Below are 20433 nucleotides of genomic sequence, written 5' to 3' on the forward strand. Positions count from 1 at the left end.
GTGTTGCTCAAACTCGCATTCATTCGTGACGCAGACGTCATGAAGGGTCCATCAGTGTATCTGCTCCTCGGTAAGTCAAACAAAGAGCTCCGACACTCCTTTGTTCAACTCTTAAATTCCAAAAACATGACTTTAGCTTCATAAATGTGCTGCTGGCTGCATATTTGTGCACATTTATCACCGCTGCCAGTAAATGACTGTAAATGACTTTGTGTGTGTCCTTAAAAGGGAAACACTCAGAGGTTTTCTTAATAAATCACACTTCCATTATGTTTTTTTAAAAACTATTTAAAGCTTCTATCCAAATCAAAACAGCACGTACAGCTTTGTCCTTAGTGTTACCAGCGTGTGACCTCACAATGCTCTGATGGCAAAGTTTATACAGGAAGTCAAACAGTGTTTCTGTGCTCTGGATTCACACTGATTAAACCTCTCAGCATGTCGTTTACATCCAACTCTGTCTCTGCGCACACGTGTGAGTGCAGGGTGTGTTACACAGGCTTTGTGGTACCTGGTTTGTGTTTGTCTGTCAGGTGTTGGCTTCACAGACTGAAGGGTTTTCAGTAAATCACACAGATGCTTGTAATTATCCAGATGTTGCTGTTGCTCTGCGTAGGTCGAAGTTGCAGCAGAGCTCACCAGGAAGAGGAAGTAATGTAAAAATAATCACAGATAAAAGCTACAAACAGCAATGGGGTGATACAGAGACGTCCAGCTCTGCAGAGCTCTCCTGGAATATCTGAATCTCCACCTGACCTCAAACCCTTCATGTGAAACTGGTTAGTTCTCTCGGAGCTGGAGATAGTGGGCGGGGCTTCTTCTCACCGTGGATTCATCTTTATCACATCGGGAGAGGCTGTCACTCACACATGCTGACCAAAGTGCTGCACAGAAGCAAAGCTATCAGCAGAGAATCAAAGCAAAACAAAGAGTTTAATAATGATAAAGATAAAAGACACAAACAGTGTTAATATAAGCAGAAACAAAGTAACAATGACAAAGAAATACAGATAAAATAATGAGAGGTGTGCTGGGAAAACGCGAGCGCACGTCAGTTAGAAGATTTTGAGAAGAGTTTTCCAGCTGGGATTTGAAGACTGTGGGTGAGGAAGACAAACTGATGGGAAGAGGGAAATGACTCCAGAGATACGGAACGCCCAGCCAGCAGCACGAGCCAATCAGCAGTCTGGAATAGCTGAAAACTGCTGATCAGCAAACATGAGTGTGCAGTTTGTGAGAGACAGGACTGTAAAGGAGATTTAAGCTATGTCACCAAGGACCCGGGATCTGAAGGACACTCAGCAGGGCAGCCCACACCTGTGGCACCACTGTGGATGTGCTGCAGGCCGACAGTGGGTCCCACTGTGGACCCCTCTCTGTTTAGCGTGGGCTGCGCACAATGGGGCGTATCAGGACCCCACAGCACAGGCCTCAGATGTGCTCTGGGCGATGTTTAGTCATTTCCAATACAATGCATGCAAAACATTGTACAAACTTCCTTCAGTGACCTCTGACCTTCACTGACCTCTGACCTCCTGTTGCAGGTGCGTGTGTGCTGCTGCTGTCTGCACCGACTGTTTCTGCAGGTGAGTCGATGGAAGTGAAAACAATCAGTGAGACTCCTACAAGAACACAAATACACTTACTGTGTGTGTGTGTGTGTGTGTGTGTCTGTGTGTGTGTGTGTGTGTGTGTGTCTGTGTGTGTGTCTGTGTGTCTGTGTGTGCGTGTGTGTGTGTGTCTGTGTGTGTGTGTGTGTGTGTGTGTGTGTGTCTGTGTGTCTGTGTCTGTGTGTGTGTGTGTGTGTGTGTGTCTGTGTGTGTGTGTGTGTGTGTGTGTGTGTGTGTGTGTGTGTGTGTGCGTGTGTGTGTGTGTGTGTGCGTGTGTGCTGCTGCTGTCTGCACTGACTGTTTCTGCAGGTGAGTCGATGGAAGTGAAAACAATCAGTGAGACTCCTACAAGAACACAAATACACTTACTGTGTGTGTGTGTGTTTGTGTGTGTGTGTGTGTGTGTGTGCGTGTGTGTGTGTGTGTGTCTGTGTGTGTGTGTGTGTGTGTGTGTCTGTGTGTGTGTGTGTGTGTGTGTGCGTGTGTGTCTGTGTGTGTGTGTGTCTGTGTGTGTGTGTGTGTGTGTGCGTGTGTGTGTGTGTGTGTGTGTGTGTGTGTGTGTGTGCGTGTGTGTGTGTGTGTGTCTGTGTGTGTGTGTGTGTGTGTCTGTGTGTGTGTGTGTGTGTGTGTGTGTGCGTGTGTGTGTGTGTGCGTGTGTCTGTGTGTGTGTGTGTGTGCCTTACCTCTTCCAGTCCTCGCCTGCCTGCCTCCATTCCTGCCGTTACAGGCTTTCCTCCACTTAGTGGTCATCATTCCGTACTTTGTCTCCACCTACCTGATGGTGTCGATCTACAAAGCAGTCCCGCCAGGTATAATCTCCGTGACGCTGTGTAGCACAGCCTGGGCTGTAATTGTCCTGTAATTAATAGAATTTAAATGAATTTCATTCGAAATTCCAAAACACACAAACACTTAAAATCAGGTTTTACAGCAAGCAAAGAAATCGTTATATTCTAACTACCTTTAATTAGTGCGTAAGTTAAAGTACTGCCTCATATTCTGGTAATGCAAAAATCAAACAATGTTTTCCATCTTACATCATAAGTATGCTGCACTTTGGGCCCATGTCGTATTATTAAGTCGCTTAACTTTTACATCATTATTTAATATTTATGATGTTGACACGCATGATGGTTTTTCTGATAATAGATTGTCCTTTTTTACTTAAGCACTTCTTATGCATAATTTAAATCACTTACACAGTGTTTAAGTTTTTTTTAGTTTTATTATTTATTATTATTGTTTCCTGTAAAACCTGACATGTTAGTATTTGCAGTGTACCTACTTTAAGGATCTGTAAGTGAATATAATTACATTGTGATTCTAATAAACTACATTGCTGCTCCATTTAATTAGAGGATCCTACGCTGTATTATAAAGTGCTACTGAAACGTCTCAGCTGAGTCACATGACCTGCTGGGGTCTTTACTGTCATTTTCACTGGTTCCCATTACACCGACAGAACGCTCACTGGCCATTTGCATGGATATGGCGACGCTTGAAAGAGGGAATGAAGAGGGATGCAATGAAGACTATGATGACATTGATGCTGACGTCACCACGACTTTCTGAGACTGCAGAGACTTCTGTCTGCATTTGGTTGATTTGGTGACTTCTTATATTATTATTGAAGATATGTTAAGCTCTGGTTGTTGCTATTATTAGTTAGATTTGAGTTGTAAATTCATTGTTTATGTTAAGTTCATTTAGTTATTAGCTCTTATGTTGCTCATTTTTTGTTCTTCGATCCCTTTGTGTCTTCACCCTCTGTACATGTGTCATGTTAAGTTCGTGTTGTTCTGTTTCATCTTTAATGTTGAAAGTCTTGTTTCTATGATAATCATGCTTAGTGCTAATTTCCTCTGTGGTGCCATTATGTTTATTTGGGTCAGCTGCTTCCCCATGTGTCTCCACTTCCCCTGATCACCTCCTGTGTGTATCTAGTCTGTGTGTTTTCTTTCAGTCTTTGTCGAATAGTCTGTGTTGCCTCCCTCCATGTTCACATTCATAGTCAGAGTTGTCATATTCATTTCATAGTTCTTCAGTCTTGTTGTCTCAGTTGTTTTAGTTTTCCCAGTTTAGGTTTTCAGTTACTGTAGCTCTCGCCCCCGTTTGCCTTCGTTTGAGTTGTATTCATGTTATCAGCCACATTAAAGGCTCGTTTGTTTGCAACTCAGTTTCATCTCCCTCTCTGTCTGCTTTTGGGTCTGCACCTAAAACACACCGTCGTACCCCGCCGTGACAGTTGACGTCCACCAACAGCAAATCATCCAAAGGGGTAACCCTAACCATGGTGGTTACTCAGGATCATCTCTTTATAAACCCTTCAGCCCTTCAGTTTCTGACTTATTGAAGACAACTGCAGCTGGGAAATTTGGATAAACCCGTCTCACACATGGTCAATAAAAAGTATAAAGAGATCAGAACTGCCTTTAAATGGTAAATGGCCTGTATTTGTAAAGTGCTTTTCTAGTCCCTATCAGTGTTGGTCAAGTTACTTGAAAAAAGTAATCAGTAACTAATTACTGATTACTTCCCCCAAAAAGTAATCCCGTTACTTATTTTGAAAAGTAATTAATTACTTAGTTACTTAGTTACTTTTTAAAAACACGATTTACAACCTGAAGAGGTGATAAAGTGAAAGATAAAGTGAAAGTGAAAGACATGTTTAAATAAAACATGTCTGCCTGATTGACAGCCAGCACAGCGGGGAAGTAGGAAGTAAGTCAATGCTTTGTTTATGTGACACTTCACAAACCTCATTTTTCGATGACCTAATTATAAGCTGATACTTCAAAACCCAAACAAGGAGCACTGAAAGGTTAAAGAGCTGAGAGCAAAGAAAGCTTAAAGGTGGACGATCAACACGAGGAGGCAACAGAGCAACACAAACACCAGGAATCATTACAAACAGTTTCAGAAACACAAATCAGTTAATACAGGTCACAGACATCTGCAGGGAAGGAGGCTATGTGAATGTATTCATTTGAAGCATGTGCAGAACCTGAAACCAGAGCTACCAGGGTCAGAGGGGAAACCTGACAGCAGACTCTCACTGAACTGTGAATGTAGTTATCAGATTTAAATAAGAGGGAAGATGTGAAGAAGTATTGAGGCTTAGGACAGGATAACATGAGGTGGATGCTCTTTAATGAAGCCCACAAACCTTTTCACAGCACTGTGATAGAGAGTTTACGAGCACCGAGCCGAGAGCTGGCTGCACAAGAGTTTGATTTAGAAGAAGAAACACATCCTTCATTTCTGTATAAGCAGCATGTTTGTAAATGTTTAACATTCTGAGCCAGGAAAGAAAGTCCGCTCTCACATCAAATATACTCGGCGCTTTATCACTCCACAGAGTCAGTGTAAAGTTTCAAATACAGGAAAGGCAGAAGTGGACAATATCATGATTTACAAGTCTGTGATTGTAAAGTAAACAAGTCTCTACGTATGAAGCAAACAGCAGTGCACTAAAGACAGATTTGAGTATATTAGCAGTTATTTATGCACACAACACTGCACACACGCCCTGGGAACCTTCGGATAACATTTTAAAGGTCCCAGTTTGGACTGTTGAGGTTCTTTTCTTCTTGGATGCATTGGTCTCTTTGGTAGATGCAGCAGGGTGAACGTTGTGTGGCTGCAGGGTTTTGTCTTGTAGCATCTCTCACCGATATTGGTGGTGCTACAGAACTTTGTCTCTGCTCACCTCAAACCACTTTATGGCTCTGTTTAATATGCTCTCCATTCACTGACTGTAAGCTTTGGCTCCGTCACAAAGAGTGATGTAGCCAGCATCACTGCACTGCTCATTGGCCAGTTGGCACATCCAAAATAACCCTCATAGGACCACAATTTCTAAATATCACTCTCTGTTTTATGCTTTTCAAACTAGTGACTGAGACCAATCCATAGATCTAGACACACTCTTTTTGCCCCCCAGTGGCCATTATAAAGAACACAGTTTTATGGCACTTCACATCTTTTATACGGACCATTTCAGTTGAAACGGTTCAGGTATTTGGTTCCTTCTGGTTCCTGCTTCCCTAGAGGTGCTCCAAGCACACCCAACTGGGAAGAAACCCCAGCATAGACCCAGAACATGATGGAGAGACTGTATTTCTTCTTTGGCCCAAGAGTGCCACAAGATCCCACCAGGAGGAACTGGAAAGTGTAGCCGGGAAGGATGTCATCGAGAAGGATATCCTGCTTAGCTTACTGCCACCATGACCTGACTTTGGATAAGCCAAGATAATGACAGGACAGCATAAAACTCCCCTTGTGTAAGCTTTCAGTTCATGGATGACCATAAATTAGGATCACTTAGCAGTCTTTGTGGCAGAAGGCTAACGTGTCTACTGAATGTGCAGCTGATTGTTTGAGCCCCATACGCAGCCCCTCCAGATTGCCTTCTTATGAATATTTAGCGAACTAGCATTTTGCTTCAGCAAACACAGACCGTTAGCAAACAGTTGCACTCTAACAGTTTCCTGCTGCCCGCATTTAATCCTCAATGTGACCCAAAGCCATTCACAAAAACAAAAACGTCTAGCACCGACAGATTTGTAGGTGGTTTGACTTTGGCCCCTCCTTCTTTTGGATCCCTTAGATAAGGGGTGGAGTTAGGCTGAGTCAGTGAAAGCAGCTAAACTGATTTTTAACATCTCTCTGTCTTCAAGTATTACATGTGTCGAACAGATGTTCTTCAAATCTACATGATTCAACACACACATGCATACACACACACACCTACACACACTCACCGGCTCTGTGAGTGTTTTTGCTCTTTTCAACTCCTTTTGTCCAACAGGTCATTAAACACACCGCACACACACACACCCAGGCCAACAATAACATGTATAAACCAAATCCAGCATATTTTTATGGGTGTGTGTGGGCTGGTGTTGGTATCTGTGTGAGTACCTCTCTCCTGTTTAGCAGATCTGTAGTTTTTAGTGGCTTTAGTTGTGGTTTTTGAGAGTGTAAAAGGGATTATGTTTGTGCTCTCAGCTGAACTACATTTATATTCACACTTTGACTTTTTAGTTAACTTATATGAAACACCTGTGTGTCCCCAAACACATCATCTCTGGCTGAATGGCCCAGGAAAGCATTAAACAAACCATGGTCCTCACACTGATAGAAAGGCAGGGACATGGGTAAGTGTGTGTGACTTATGGAATTTCCCTGTGGTGTGTGCGCTCATAAATACTGTGCCAAGAACACACATGCACACACGCACACACACATAAATACACACACACATTTCCCGCCTGAACAGGCCAATCAGAGGAGCCAAAATCAGCTCTGACCTTTGACCCCCTCTGCTCTACTCAGACGGAAAAACATTAAAGGGCCGTTCCACTTAAACCCAAGCATTTGACCTCAACATCCACATTGTTTGAGTGCAGGCGGTCCTCCAGAGTGAGGTTAGACATTTAAATTCCTGCACAGAGTCCTGCAGCAAGGCATTCAGTCTCTACACCGAGCCTTTAGAGTCAGAGTTTCTGTTTAGATTACATCAACTTAGAACAAGAAGCTTTGGTATTTATTCTATTGATTAATAAAGTATAATAAAGTGTATAATGTGTCAGATGGAAGGAAGGAAATATGAACTTTAATGATAACTGTATTTTTATAGCATCCTTATTTCACTTTACCCCTGAATAGCTGCAAGTTTCTACTCCTGTTCTATACACTGTGTGCATAAAAACATTCTTGTGCACACTATATTTTAACATATTTGAACCATTTCAGCATTTAACATTGACAGATATGTATCAAATATTGAAATCTTTAGTTATTACAAAGTATTTATAAATAAATAATCCATCTCTCCATTCTCTTCCCCTTATTCTCTTCAGGGTTGCGGTTGGAGCCCATCCCAGCTGTCTTAGGGCGAGAGGCAGGGTACATCCTGGACAGGTCGCAGGGATAACACATAGACACAAACAACCATTCGCACTCACATTCATACCTATGGGCAATTTAGAGTGCCACCCTAAATAAATAATATTTCATTTAACTGTTTGTGATATTTTTCATTTTCACCTCATGTCAGCTCAAACTCTCTGTAGTGAATGTTTACCCCGGTTTATCCCAGCTGTCATTATTCAGTAAGCTCCTGTTGGCTATTGTTAACCTGTGAAAATTTTTGTTAGCTGTGGTTACACATCATTAACCTCTGTCAGCTTTTATGAATAACCATGAGGTCTGTTAGCTCCTGCTACCTGCTACTAGCCACCAATATCCACTGTTCACCTCTGTTAGCTGCTGTTAGCCAGCGTTAGCTGCATTAGCCAGTGTTACTGAAGATTTCTTTGAAGTGGAGGTGGCGTTGTCAAACTCAGTTAGCGAATAAACTCTTATATGATGTAATAATTTAATTCAACTTTTAAACAGAGAACGTGTGAGTGAACCAGTTGGTTTGTCTCTTTTATATGGTCTGTGGATTTGAGTGTGGATGCACTTTAAAGGGATCTGAGGTTGTTATGGGCTGTAAAAGTGTTCACTAAAGACTCCAAATCAAATGTGAAAGGCAGAGGAAGCCAGTGCAGAAACCAATAAGGAGACCGAGTGAAGTTTGATTTATGATAATGACACAGAAAGAGTGTTTAATTTAAGAGATTTTCAGATTTTGTGTGTTTAGTTGAAAAGTGCATGCCATGTGACACCAGTGAGAGCGACAATGAGGCCTTTTTAGGGTCCTGAGGTCATGTTTGAAGCAAAGGACACTGAAGGACACTTGTGAGGCTCGGGAATGAGAACGACCCGGATGGCCTGTGAGATAAACGAGGATCCAGTTTGAAAGTGTGAGTCACGGACAGCTCCTCGAGTGGACTCCCAGAATGAAAATGTTTCGCTGAACAAACACACACAGCGATTCGGTTTCTTCTACTGACAACACGCAGAATGGTCTCAGGGCTGATTTCTATCAGTGTGTTATTGTGAGGTCTATTTGAAGTGGTGGTTTCACTTCGGCTCTCTATAACAGAGACAGGAATGCGACAGGGAGACGAAACTGAAGGACGGATCAGAACAACAGAGCCTCCGGCTGCCACAAAACCTCAGCGACCACCTTTATTTAGACAGGAAACAAAGACTCTGTGAGTGTCGGTGTGTTTGTGCGCGGTTTCCTGACTCGCTCTTCCTCCGAGCCACAGACAGACAGACAGACAGACAGACAGGACCGACTCTCTCAGGAAACAAACCGCCATACGTCAGGCAGGGTAAACACTCTGGCTCCACTCGGCTGAGCCTAAAAACAGAAACATGTGTCATCAGAATCACGCTAAAGATGCTCGAAACCCTCCAACAGTGGGAGTGGACGTGTTTCAGCCGTGAACACAAAGTAACACCGATCAGACTAAACTCAGTGCTCAGCTCTGTCGATGTTTCTCACCACATCCTCTCAGCTGTTGTTCTATGAAACCACACATTTCTTTGTCCTGCACCTTTGTTTGTCTCCGCTGGGCTCTCTGTGAAGTCCCCAGTAGACGCCAGCCAGCGTCAGGCTTAAAAACCACAACTATTTAGAGGCAGACGCTCAGGCTGAAGCTGCAGGAATTCACCTTCACTGATGTGAGAGTGAAAAAGCATAAAGATATCATGTTTACTGTGTGAGAGCTCATGAACAGACGCCAGCGCCGGCTGTTGAACCATCAACCCTTCAGTTAGTGGGAAACCCACAATGCCACCTGAGCCACAGCTGCAGGTACAGTGTGGATCGTGATGTCAGTGTTTGTCCTTTTAAAGCATTGTTGCCATGTTAAAGCACCATGTTTGCAGAGCAGGGTGGAGCGCTCACTGCATCCACAGACTCCATCGCACAGATACATGCACGTCAGGGATATTTAAATATCCACATAAAATCCTGCAGGTTTTCCCATCAAGCAGAGCCTTCAGCAGCCAGTCATCTGCTTTTTCTGCTCCACAAGGACTCAGTGAAACTCCCGACCTTCTCTAAACTTCTCCATCATCTCATCAAACATCCCTGAGTAGAGCTGTTTGTCAGCATGAAGGCACACTGTTGCTCTCTGATCTTCTCCTCTTCTTCACTGAGCTTCAACAGCTCTTTCTCAGATCTTCATCATCAGCTTTCCCCTTTGTAGTTCCCACAGCTCTCACTGTTCTTTAACATCAGTCCTCCCGCTCTCTATGATGTGTTTAATAGAGTGGTTAGAAAGTGCACCGTCCTCTCTCCTGCACCGCTCTGAACCTGCACAGGTTCGTTATGTGGACCCACCACCATTCCCCTCTTCATCCTCCGCACAGCTGCCCTCACCTCCCCCTTACTGTCCTCCATCCTCCTCTCTCATTAACATCATTGATCAGCTCCTCACAGTCACTCTTCAACATTAGTAAGGTATTAACACTTAATTCATCCTTTATAAACCATTACGTAACATGTCATTTATAAACGTAGACATAAATAGTTATTTTGTTTAATAAGCTCACATGTAGCATGTTTACTGACACAATGTTTTATACTTTATGACTGATTAACTATTTGTAAATAAAGTTTTACACCAAGTACAAACAGGTTGTTTAGGAGCTGTTTGTGGTTCTGAATTATTAACAGAGTTGAATCTGTTTCTTTAACACAGCTCATAATGTGTTGTCAGTGAGTGTGTTAATAAAGGTTTTATAAGTACTTGCTTCATGGTGTCATTCATGGTTAATTCAGGCAGTTTTTAGTGTTTTGTGTGAGCTCGTCTAAACTGAGGACTGTGTATACGTGACAGTAGCGTCATAGCTAACCTGCTTCAGACTAAGTCTTGGATGCTAGTACTGCTAGTGGATCAGTGTTATTAGTAAACATACATTTAAAAAGTGAACATTTTAAATGATTTTATTTCTAAAATTTAATAAGAGAAAAAAACTTGGATAAAACTGAATTTCCTGGAATAATAATAATGTTCTGTCTAAAACTGCAGTCGTGAGCTTCAGATTAAGTTTTACTACTAAAAGTATAAATAATTTTAAACCTGTGAGTAATCCGATTACTGCTGTAAGGTCGTATTATTTTCAGACTGTTTCTTGTATGTTGAGCTGATGTTAGACGTTCTCCTGTTTTCTGAGTTATTACTGTCATTTGTAACTGTTCATCAGTGAGTGTAAAACAAACACACTCAGTGCGTCGACACATGGAGCACCGACTGCTGTCCGGTGTGTCGGCCAGCAGCAGCTTGGATTTAGAGTCGCACACAATTAAACTTTAAACAACAGAAGAAAAATTCAGTTGTTCAGGTCAAACTTCAGATGATCCTGTTGCAGGAGTCGTACTGAGCACGTGCAGAGGAAGTTCAGCTCTTGTTTCTGATTGGAGGAGTGGAAACTACATGTAGGTGGATTTAACTGTAAATAATGAAATAAGTGAAACGCTGTGGAGTCTGAAGGAGCTGCGATGGCGTGATGGAGTTTCCAGAGCTCGGGCTCGGACCCTCAGTGGGCTGGAAATGAGCTCCCCCGCGTCCGCTCGGTAATTGGGGCGTTATTGAGCCTCCGTATGTTTCTTCCATCCAGCAGATCGTCTAATTGATCGTCTCTGCACAGTGTCTGTGACGTTTGCCTCTCCTGGTGGTCTCAGCGAGGAGGGGCGGGAGGCCCCAGAGGACTTTGTGTGTGTGTGTGTGTGGGAGGGGGTGTTTACAGCGTTGACTTATTTCCACGTCCAGATGAACTCAAACTCACAGCATTGGCAGAAAGACAAACTCGCTCTCGCAGCTGGAAGCACTTTGGGCTCCGTGTGGTCTCCATGGTAACGCCTGAAAGGTGAGCCCCTGATACCAGCGTGCGACCTCTGACCCCTCCCTGCCGCTGCGGGAGGAGGCTCCTCTTCCTGTTCCTGTGCTCCTCCCTGCTGCCACATTCCTGCCGTTGTTCAAAGAGGAAGTGATGTCGCTGTGCTGTCTGCTGACCTGCTCCGGGTCCAGGTTGGGGCTTCCTACGTCTCCCATCATGCCTTTCAGCACGCCGACACAGAGTCCAGTGTTTGCTGATTCGTCGCTCTTAGTTATGAATCAGTGTTTACACTCTGACCTGAGATCAGCCGAGGTGTCGACTGAAGCCCGAGTTTCACCTCAGAGGCCACAGCAAGCTGATGGCATCGAAACGAGCTTCCTGAAGGTTTACTGAATATTTTAATGGCAAATCTGGGATTCATCCAGAGCTTCTTACCCAAGTTTGTTCAAACGCTGGAAATGTGAAACACTAAAATAAAATAAAAAATCATTGGGACTTTTCTTATTTTTATATGAACTTTAATGTTTAACTGTGCAGTTTGTGCTTGTAACACATGATTCAGCACAGAGATGCAAACCTGAAACTCAAACTTGGGATCAAACTTGACTCTGGACCTTTAAATATGCTTATTTTTACAACAAAGTAAAAAGTATAAAAAACATTCACCAGCTAAAACATGCAGAGTCGTCACGGCGACGAGCAGAATTACATCCCTGCAGCTGGATCTGAAGCCCGGCCGAGCTACAAACTCCTGGGATCCAACAAATAATGACCAGCAGAGACTTCAGCGCTCACAGGGTCTCCGCTCATGCACCAGCTCACACAAGGGAAAACATTTTCACAGTAAAAGAGGTTGTGAGGTCACTTCCTGTGTGTTGTTTGGACCAGATTTTAATGAGCATGCCTCTTCCTCCTCCCTAGCTGCTGTGTGTGCTGTCATGTGACACATCTGTCTGCATCAAACCTTTGCAGGAGTTTGTATTTTCTGGTCTATAATCCTGCTAACATACATGACACACACTGATGTTGGATATCAGATGCTACAGACCTGTAGCGTCAGGCTCAACACCTGTGCAGGTGTGCCCCGCCCCTCACTCTGTGACAGCAGGGTGAGGGGCGGGGCACAATGTTAAATGTCATGACATCAGAGGTGATGTGTGGATCTGAACCGAGAAGGTTTACAGTGTTGTTGACCTGATGATGGTTGCCATAGCTGATGATGGTTGCCATAGCAATCATCACATGATTTAAAAGCAGTGAGTGTCCACATGAAATATTGATTTGATCACATGATCAATCACTGATAGGGCTCAGGTTTCAGACACACACACACACACTGCAGGACTTCACATGCATTTACACGTGTCACCTCCATCTCATGTTCCTTCTCTGCTCCGCCCACATCTGGGACGAGTTACAAAAGGAATGGAGAGAGAGAGGGGGGGGGGGGTTAAAGTTGGAGGTCTGATGGTGACAGACAGCTCCTTGTTTTTCTGTTATTACAGAAACCAGACTGGCAGCAGGCTGAGGACACACACACACACACACACACACACACGCACACACACACACACACACACACGCACACACACACACGCACACACACACACACACACACACGCACGCACACACACACACACACACACACACACACACACACACACACGCACACACACACGCGCACACATGTCAGTCGATTAGACCAAGCTGAGTTTCCACACTCAGTGAAGAATCCAGGAATTAACCTGATCCGTCCTGTAGTGTCGCTATTGTTTTGTGTACTTTGGTTTAAATCTCGTTGTTTGTTTGTTTGATGACATTGGAAAGTGATGTCATCAAACAATGACCTCATTCTGAGCTTGTGTATGTTTCAGTCATCAGGCCACTTTGACAACATTTGTTGTGTTCGACTGTGGGCAAACCTGTTTCTGTTTCTGTCATCGTATTTTATATTTTGTGGGTTTTTCTTTTGTTTATTTGTGTTTCTCGTGTATTTGTCATGTATTTGTCTCTTTGTGGTGTTTTTGTCAGCTTGTGGTCATCCTGTGTGTAACTGTGATTGAGTGCATGTCTGACTCTGCAGGTTTTTATCTTTGTTCTTGTTGTTATATCTTTTTAGATCTCCCTGTTCATTTATGGTCATGCTCTGTCTCTGTGTTTGTTTGTCTTTGTGTTCTTTTTCTCCCTTTTCTTCACTGCCTGTGTCAATTTTGTGTGTCTTCAGTTTATCTATTTTAGCATTATTTGCCTGTTTCAGATCATTTCATGCTCTTTGTGTTACTGTGTGTTGATGCTCCCGTGTGATGAGCAGCAGCTCGGTGTGTGTCTGTGTCAACAGACTAACAAATGCTGACTTTAAATAATGAAACCTGACGTGTCAGCTTTGTGTCCATGGAGAACATCATCTATTATTCTATTCTATTCTATTCTATTCTATTCTATCGCGTGCAGCTGGTCTTGCTCTCTCAGCATTATTTTTAATCATCCATGAAACGACTCGAGTGTGTGTTTGTCGTTAGCTGCACTAATATTATTTTAAACTGTTCACCGACTGCTGAGAGCACACACACACACACACACACACACACACACACACACACACACACACACACACACACACACACACACACACACAGACACACACGCACGCACACACACACACACATCTGCTCACATCTGTTGGAAAAGATCAGGCTGGATAAACGAGTGTGTGTCTAATTCAATTAGGCTGCTGTGAATTTTACACTTCATCAACACACACACATTTGCACCAGATGTGTGTGAAGAATCAGTTTGTGTTGAACATGTTTCACCTTCATGCAACCTCACAGACAAGGGAGGAGGAAACGTGGAGGCAGGAATCAAGGAGACACATGGAGGAGACAGAAAAGAAGAGATTAAAGAAGAGTGAAATTATTGAGGAGACAAGGAGAGAGGAGGTAATGAGGCAGGAGTCAAGGGTGAAGGAAACTTTGAGACAAGAACGCACAAGGAGGCAGGAGATGAGCTGAAAGAAGAAAAGGGTAAAAAGAGTAAAGAAGGAAGGAACAACCAGCTCTGTCAGGTGGCCCTGTACATCTTTAACCTGAGCCTGAGCCTGGAGAAGGTTCCTGAACTGTGGAAGACTTCCTGTGTGGTTCCGGTGCCAAAAATGCACAACTTCAGGCCTGTGGCCTTAACTTCTCATCTGATTAAAACCACATACTGTGTATGCTACAATTGTTTATAGTGTATTATCTTACTTTTTTTAATTGATTGTACTTATTTGTATTTTTGTATTTCCTTCTGATATCTGTACCTGAGCTGTCGTGGGATCAATAAAGTCTTATCTTATCTTATCTTATCTTATCTTATCTTATCTTATCTTATCTTATCTTATCTTAACAAGGAGACTGGAGACAAGAAGTGAGGATGTGTGAGTGGGGAAGACATGGTGGAAGGAGGAAGGAGAGAATGAGGCATAAAGAGGGAACAGAAATAAGGAACCTAATTTATTAAAAATTAAGGGCGCGAGGAGACAACAAAAGAGAGGAGGCAAGAAGAGACAACAGGGATGGAGATGAGGAGTCTGTAAGTGTGAATAAAGTGATAGAAGAAGAGTCACGTGATGATGTACGTCCTTCCTTTAGAGGTTTGTGTTAAACATGCTCGGTTTGAACTCAGTTTTTTAATTCTTTAGACAAACATAGAAAATCACAGCATGACAAAAAAATCACAGCCTTTGTTTTCAATCATGTGACTCTGACGCCCTCTGCTGGTCAGTGCTGACATCACATGGCTCAGAGACGAACAGTTTGTTTGGATTCAGGTTTATTTCTGCTGATGATGTCATCGCTCACCTCTGTGTCTGATAGATGGGACAGGTTACTGTTAATGTTTGTCTGATTGAAAGCCTAAACATTTATTCTTTACTGATGTTTAGTAACTTTAGTTACTTGATGTCGGTGAAATCTGTAGCTGGAGTGTCTGAGAGTCCATAAATGATTAGAGTATTGATCTGATGATGATCAGCACTCTCAGAGCGATGCCTCTTCATGAAGGAGGAAACAGGAAGTCTTCCTCATGCTCTGCCTCCACGACCCGACTCTGGATAAGAGGAAGAGAAGGAAGGAGGAAGCTGCTGTGTGGAGATGTTCCGATGGTGAGGTGTCACAGAGTGACACGGGATCCACAGCAGCTCTGACTGCAGTTTCCTGTTTACACATAAAGGCCTCCCACCTGTGGCTGCACATGCTGCAAATTTTTGTTGCAAAAAAGTTTGAGAACCACTGTTGTAGTGTACTTTGCACACCTCTGTTGCTTGTGAAGCTTGCACACAAGAATTTCACTCACATGTGCTGTGCCGGTGTACCTGCACATGTGATGTGACAATAAAAGTGATTTGATTTGAAACAAATGTGGTTGAATTACAACACTGCACGGTGCTTTAAAAACCTACAGCCACTTATGGCAAATCCTTGGTTGCAGTTGTTGCTGCTCAGTTAGCTCAACCAGTTATTATGTTTAGGGATTAATCACTTTTTCACACATGGCCATGAAGGCTTGTATTTTTCCTCTTAATAACAAACACCTTCATTTAGAAACAGAATTTTGTGTTTGCTTGTGTTATCTTTGTCTAATATTAACATTTATGTGATGATCTGAAACATTAAAGTGTGACAAGCACAAAAAAATAGAAAAACAATTTTTACTATACTCTGTAGTACATCGAGTTCTGCCATGGACACATGACTTCTTGTAAATCAGCTGTGTTTACATATCTAACTGAGGCCCTCATGAAGACTCGCTGATTGGTCGATTCATTGTTATGTTGGATGCAAGGATTTCCTGTGACTAACCACAAAAGCTCAAAGCCAAACTGCAACTTCTCACTTTGTCACTGACTGCAGTGTGCTGCTCTCTTCACTTTCAGCCTCAGCAGAAATTCAGTGTAAGTTATTTTAATTTATCTCATGAATTAAGCTAAAGTCACTTTCTTCCTCTGGTCACCATTTTTATTCTTTAAGATAAGACACAGAAAATATAGTTATTTTAAATAGATGTGGTAATATAATATTATTTAATAATTATACAGGTGAGGTTGCTGAATGACTTCCTGTCCCATCTGCTTGATGTGACCTTAGCTTTGGGTGTTACTTCATCATTACACAGTCTGCTGATTATTGAGCCAGTTTCAGTGCATCCGATCATATTATATTTAGATGAATAGAGAATAACTTACATCATTTATATGTATCATGTCTAACATAATTGTTTCAGATAATCTGATCTGCTGAATGCAGGGTTTTAGTTTAAATACATTCAAGTCTGATAATAGGCATTAATAACCAAAAAAAGTCTGACAGGAGTCACTTTTGGATTTTCACAAAATAAAAACAAATTAGCTTTTTTCAGACTGTTAAGGGACAAGATTTCTACTTTGATTGTAAATCATAATTTTACGTTTTTTTCCTTTTAAATTCATATTCAAATAATATTATTCTTCATGTCTCGGTTAGAATATTATTTACAGACACATTTGAAACTGCAGTGTGTAAATCAACTTTTATATAAATAAACCCTTTTTACCTTTTCCACTTACCAGAGAGGTTGTAACAGCAGGTAACTCCTCATGTTTCCTGTGGCAGAGTTTTACACAAAATGCTCTTCTGAATGTTGCATCCAAATCATAATCCAGTTGTTCACTTTATCATATTGCTACAGGAACAAACGTGATCTTTTACACAGTTTATATCTGAATAATAAACTTTACTGAAACATCATGACAGTGGGGTTTTTTTTGTGTAATCATGAATTTTAGCGCTGCTTGCAGATCAGCTGCTGTGACAGCTAACCTTCAAACATCTTTATCTGAACTTTAAACTTTTTTGTTGATAATTATCTTTTGCATCTTAAGTTTAATTAAGAACAAGCATAAATGCCGTGTGATCACAAGTATGTGTATAAAACATCCTGGGTCTGCACAGAGGCGTCGTGGTGGGACATGTCTGTAACAGCTCACCAAGGAGGTGCCTCCTGATCCGAAATGACCTAAACAGACTCCTTTCTATGTGGATAAAAATACAAAAACTAGTTGCTGAAACCATAAACATGTTTATGTAACTGCAGCTAAAATTAAATTTATGCTTTGAACAATATTAAAACTGCTGCCTCGTCATTAGTGCCCAGACCTACTGTAGTTTTACAATTATCACTGAGGGGAACTCTGCTGCTTAGTTAAGTTGTTGGGTAACAGTACATCTAACAATGCCCCCTGAGCTCAATCACATGGTTCAATTTGTGAGAATATATTTTATGTAAGTTATGCTGTTGTAATAATCATTTTCTATGATCATGTGACAGTCCTCATCTGTTATTACTCGTAACTTCATTATGTGGGTATATATTGTGGTTCTTCTCTGTCATTTGAGAACTACTCAGTCTATTGTTATTTCATTCTGTTATTTTCGGTCAGTATGTTAACAGAGTTTACACTGATTAAAAAACATCTCTTGGTTTGTGGTTAGGCTGTGAATGTGCACACATCTTACAAATAAAGATGAGAATTTAGCAATTTAAATGGAGGCTAAAAGAGGTGCAGTGCTGTTTCTGTAGAAGAAGATGAATAGGAGAGTCTCACTACAGGTACATCAGCAGGTTTAATGTTTGTGTGATGCTGACTGTAGAGTGCGACGAGTGTTCACTGCCCTCCAGTGGCCACAGTGAGGAACTACAGCACACAATTATCGGCAAATCTCCGTTAACGAGCTACCGCCGATCGCCCCGTGCATGGGGCTAGACGGCCAACACATTAACGAGCTAACTGCGCTAACACACTAGCTCCCACCCTTGTAATTGAGCATTGCATGGCACATCCAACATACTGTTTTACTTTAGTCCATGACTCGCTTACCTTCAGGGTCATACGTCACATTAAAACCAAAATAATTCCAAACGCCAGATCTGAATGAGGGTGGGGGAGGTCCACTTCTGTCTCGCTAGCTTGCCCTGCGCTCTTCCTTCTGACGATGCTGTCTGTGTTGAGCGCTCAGTGAATCTGCGTTCGACTACTCCGCCTAGGCTGCACTCTCGAGCCTAGGCGGAGTAGTCGAACGCAGATTCACTGAGCGCTCAACACAGACAGCATCGTCAGAAGGAAAGTTGATAAAATAAATTACAAATGTTGTATTGTTCGATACATATGCGTACCGAACCGAAAGCACTATATCGAACGGTTCAATATCGATACGAATATCGTTGCACCCCTAATAAACATATATAAATAAAACCCCTTTTTTACGTTAGTAATTCCTTTTGTGCATAATTTTATATTATTGTTAATAATAAATTAATTAAAGCAACAAAACAACCTGAAGATCCGGTTCGGAGCCGAAAGATCCGGATCGTTTTGGTGAGCCAAACCGAAAGAGCCGGATCTCTAAAAAGAGCCGGAAATCCCATCACTACCTTGTAGTACCATATCACCCTATTAGAGCGCTCCGCTCTCGCTCTGCAGGCCTACTTGTTGTTCCTAGAGTATTTAAAAGTAGAATGGGAGGGAGAGCCTTCAGTTTTCAGGCCCCTCTTCTGTGGAACCAGCTTCCAGTTTGGATTCAGGAGACAGACACTATCTCTACTTTCAAGATTAGGCTCTCTATTCGGCACAGTGCTTTTGGAATGGCCAGCTGGTAAACCAGCTGACAGTGCAAGCAGGACACGTGCCCTTGGTGCACAGTCACTCAGATGCCCAGCAAATAAAATCCGGTCATTATTCTCTCCAGAGTTTTATCACATATTAATCATCCTATATGCTTGGAAAATAATTTCCTGGTGGCATTTTGGCACCAACAACCGGGGTGTTGTTCTTCTGTGTGAGTATCATGACTCACTCGATACAGCCTATCTCTGATAATTATGAAATGCAGCTAGGTCAGTGCTTTGTCAGGGTGCCCCATGTGACCTTAAATTTTTATCACCTGCTCACAAAGTGAGTGTTTCATCAGTTTCATGAGACTGCTTTAGTGGGAAATCACCTGTGGAGGCGGGGCCACACAGTAAACCCCTTTTGTGTCCTCCTCTCCTGAGTCAGCATTGGATGAGCTCGGGTCACAGATGAGTGCAGCACAGGCGCTATGTGTCACTAACAGTTTATTAAACCCCGCCCAATCTGCCCCCAAAATTAGGGGATGCATCATGTGCAAACTAATTGGCGAGTATACCCATGGCACCTTACTGGCACGTGGTACGTCCATCCTGGACCGGGGGCTGGTGTCAAGAGGGTCAACAAGACAGGACAACTGCTCCACCTCCGTCAACAGGCACTCCTGATGCTGGTGTCCTGGCCCAGCCCAAATCCAGCACTCCTGTTGCAGCATTTGTGCAGTTCCCTGTGAGATAGGAGCAACTCCCTTAGTTACTAAAGACAGGAGAGAGTTGAAGGCCAGTAGTTGCAGCGGTTGCTTTGCAACTGGCGAAACTATAGTGCAGCGGATCAGACCCAGTAGCTCCCCCTTTGTGTGGCCAGGCTGTAGCCACTTGGCCTCTATACATAGCACCTTTTCCTCCGGTGAAAGTCCTGACACCCCTCCCCCACCCATACACTTTCACTCAAGACCAGGTTAAGAGACAAATGGAGTCTTCCATAAACTGTTCATGCTGAGTCTGAATCTGCAGAGGGTCCCAGTGCTGTGGAAGACATCAGTCCTCGTCCCTGTACCAAAGACACCACGTCCCAGTGGTGCCCAGGATTACAGGCCTGTGGTACTGACCTCCCACATTGAAAGTGATGTGCCAAGGTTAGTGATGTTGCCACAACCATACATGCCAACCCTCCCGATTTTTTCCCGGAGAATCCCGAATTTCAGTGCCCCTCCCGCAAATCTCCCGGAGCCACCATTCTCTCGAATTTCTCCAGATTTTCCACCCGGACAACAAAATTGAAAAACCATATCACAGAATTCATCGCGCAGCCCAGCCAATTCCAGTCTCCAACAATGGCGGCAGCGACTTAGTTTTAATATTACTCTTATTTCTCTTTCTGGGTCACAAAAAAACTTTTAACATATTTTCAGGATGTCTGGAGTTTTGATCTCCTCCATAC

At 42.8% G+C, this 20433-nt stretch overlaps 1 long non-coding RNA gene across 2 annotated transcripts; it reads left to right on the plus strand.

Annotated features, from left to right (window-relative positions):
- The first annotated feature begins 1544 nt into the window (after positions 1–1544).
- On the plus strand, positions 1545–7635 carry LOC145426120 (uncharacterized). 2 transcript variants are annotated; one of them, XR_013906880.1, is made up of 4 exons: positions 1545–1586; positions 2303–2419; positions 3073–3218; positions 7475–7635. It is a non-coding gene; the product is annotated as an uncharacterized LOC145426120 (long non-coding RNA). The 2 variants fall into 2 exon arrangements; XR_013906879.1 differs by lacking the exon at positions 1545–1586 and adding an exon at positions 1878–1919.
- Positions 7636–20433: the final 12798 nt, after the last annotated feature.

This window comes from Astatotilapia calliptera, chromosome 3, assembly GCF_964374335.1.
Source record: "Astatotilapia calliptera chromosome 3, fAstCal68.1, whole genome shotgun sequence".
Classification (NCBI taxonomy): domain Eukaryota; kingdom Metazoa; phylum Chordata; class Actinopteri; order Cichliformes; family Cichlidae; genus Astatotilapia; species Astatotilapia calliptera.